General features: G+C 34.9%; 1 non-coding gene across 1 annotated transcript; it reads left to right on the plus strand.

The window, feature by feature from the left end:
- The first annotated feature begins 2,155 nt into the window (after window positions 1–2,155).
- On the plus strand, window positions 2,156–2,266 carry trnal-caa (transfer RNA leucine (anticodon CAA)). The gene is made up of 2 exons: window positions 2,156–2,193; window positions 2,221–2,266. It is a non-coding gene; the product is annotated as a tRNA-Leu (tRNA).
- Window positions 2,267–3,331: the final 1,065 nt, after the last annotated feature.

Raw genomic sequence — 3,331 nt, forward strand, 5'->3', positions numbered from 1 at the left:
TGTTTGATACATTCAGAGCTGCAATGATTAACTGATCGATTGATAAACTGTTAAGAATGTTTTAATTTTTTTAAAGAAAACTAACAATTTTTTTTGTTGGTCGGACAAAATTAGAGCTGTAATGATTAACCAATCAACTGAAATTGAACATCTAAAGCTATTGTGGTGATTAATTACTCATTTCAGTTTTTGGTTATCTTTGTTTTTTAAAGAAAAAGACAACAATTTTGTGTTTTGGAGTGTTGGTCAGACAGGAAAGCTGATGATGCCCCCTTGGTCATTCAATTATGTTAGAGAGCAGCAGATTAATCAACAAAAGAAGATAATTGGTAGTTGCAGCGCTATTTACATTATTATCAAGAGGTGGAACAATTATTCGATGAATCGATGAGTTGTCTTTTATTAAATTATTGAAGTATTTCAATAACCAAATAATCTGCTTGAGTATTAAAAAAAATAGAAAATAAAGAAGTTCTTTGATTCTAGTGTCTTAGACTAGAATAATTTTTTGAGGGTAATTTCTACCTCTACAACAGTAAACTGAATATCTATGGGTTGTGGACAAAAAAAAAAACAAAAACATTTGACGATGTCATCTTGGGCACTGATCACTGATTACACAGATCTGACATGTGTCACCACTGACTTTTTATAGTCACAACAGTGGATTAACTGGGGAAATACATCAACAGCTTTATTGACAATGAAAAAACATTATTTGCAGCCCTAATGTAAAGTAAAAATGAGATACAAAGTTACGCGAATGAATTAGACAGCAGGTTACACAGTGGACTCAGAATGGACTTATATGACCTCTTTTAAATTCAACCTCCCAGTGAAAAGAAAGACACTTCAGGGATGGATATAAAACACGACCAATAAAAAAAGAAAGAAAGAAGGCCATACTAAGATGTAAATCGATATCGGTCACCACATTGTTTAACATAAATCATAACCTCTCCAGCATTTATAAATCATATTACATATTTTCTTTTTAACTGTCACTGCTGACACTCATTAACAGAAACCAAATCTACCCTTCAAAGGTGATTTCAGCAATTTCTAGATGCTAAATACAGACTGCCCTTATTTGCCCTTGCAAATCAATTAAATTCACAGTCAAAACACATAGACATTATCTAGACAGTTTACCGTAGCCTGTGATTTACAATAAATAATTTACATAAACAAAACTACTCAATAAAGGAATGAACATTACAAGCGAGAAGCTAACTGTTTTGAAGTTATGCAGGTCAGAGGTTCGGGCAAAGACATCTTGTTAAAATAATCGACAATTAACAAAGCTACTTTAAATGGAATAACTAGGATAATTTACGACATAACATTCAAGATATGCAATTTTACGATTAACAGTATTTTATCACATATTTTGTCTCCTCAGGGAGATGCTAATGTTAGCTGGCTAACGGCAGACTGTGAATGCTAGCAGGCTAACCGCGGTCACCGACCACGCAGACTTTTGGACTTTCCACAGACTAATAACAAATTGTCGCCTGCTGCAAACGAACGCAGACAAAACAAACTGACAAGAAAAACTGCTTCCTTACTGCTGACGTTGACTGCAACTTTAGCAAACCGGTACATGTTGTCTCGCCTGGTGTCTTCAGTTACCCTTGACGAACGGAAAAGTAATATGGCCGCTGCACGTAGGCAAAACCGGAAGTTATGTTGCGTTCAATTTCAATAGTAAAAAAGTTATTACGAGAACTAGAAAAAAAGGAATTGGAGAAAGACATGACAAATGTATTGGCAAACCGTTGGCAAAATCGATGGAAACTCAGCACTACTGATAGTTACGTTAAATAAAAAGAGCTAGGCCTAGTAACCATGAAATAATACAACAATGTCTCTCAAACGTGAGAGTAATGGGTGTGCTTGTTACTCTTCCCACGTTTCATAAATGTACCACCTTTATGATTGCCAATGTGAGCATGCGCCGACTGAACGTTAAGGGTAAAAAATGGAGAATAAATTCACACTTTCAGACACTATAAAATCAAATACAAAATACACAGATAGCAATTAATATCAATTTTCAACATATGTCGAACAGCTTTCAAAATATCAGATATCAGTTTAGCGTGTACAATTTGTTACGTATAAAACCCCAACTGATTTCCCGCTCTAGCACCGTGTCAGGATGGCCGAGTGGTCTAAGGCGCCAGACTCAAGGATAAACTCCTTCCGCTGAAACGGGACTTCTGGTCTCCAAATGGAGGCGTGGGTTCGAATCCCACTTCTGACACATAACTTTTTCTGCCTCAACAGTAATAACGAACTAAAAAAATGGCAAACAAATAACTGCAATATAAACTGTGGCAGTATTAGTCATCCCAATACGACTGGGGTTGGGATTCGCAGGAACAATGTATTAGTGTGGCTAAACAAGCTGTTACTAGTTTGGGCTTCTTTTAGAATTTATTTTAAATTGAATGACACTCATTCTTTTGTTTATCTGAAATTTGGGGCTGTTTTCTGTTTCAGTTCACAGATTTTTAAGGTAATATGTCATAAAATTAAAATCTGAAAATAACTATAAAAAAAATAAATAAATTGGAGAATAAAACCGTTAACAAAATTTTGCATGCAAGACCTTACATTTCGCATTCAACAAATCAAATACCTAATTACACATAAACAAAATATTTTGCGTAGCAGCTTTCATGCAAACAGAATCTAAGGGCTTGAAACTAAAAATAGGTGACACCAAGATCATTAGGAGTTTTATAAAATATCAATGCTAAATGAGACAGATGACCATAAACTGTACATACAAGTAAAAATAAGTAAGGGATAATGCCCGACGAGGTGTCCATTATCAGAAATTAATGGACGACGCGGAGGCGTGAACCGTCCGACGCGAAGGACGGTTCACGCCTCCGCGTCGTCCATTAATTTCTGATAATGGACACCTCGTCGGGCATTATCCCTTACATATATTATGTGACGTATAGACTTTAAAACTGGTGTCATGTGTGCTCTTTTTCTGTTCTTAGTCACACACATGCAGCAGAGTTTTAGTTTTGTCTTAGTTTCAGTTGGGCAATATTTAATATTTTTTTATGAACCTTTTTACTGATTCTATCAACTCCAAAACTAAAACATTAAAGCAAATAGAGGCAAAACAATGAAATCAACTGTACACGAATGTGTTTTTTCAGACAGTTAAAATAAAAGGCTCCATACTTTTTTATAGTCCACATTAGCTTCTTATTTATATATAAAACAGGTCACATTATTATTATTTCTATAGTGGTCTCAGTCAATAATAATCTTCGAATGATATGAAAATAAAGAAATGCTCAAGTCC

This window comes from Stegastes partitus, unplaced genomic scaffold (assembly GCF_000690725.1).
Source record: "Stegastes partitus isolate 25-593 unplaced genomic scaffold, Stegastes_partitus-1.0.2 Scaffold1640, whole genome shotgun sequence".
Taxonomy (NCBI): domain Eukaryota; kingdom Metazoa; phylum Chordata; class Actinopteri; family Pomacentridae; genus Stegastes; species Stegastes partitus.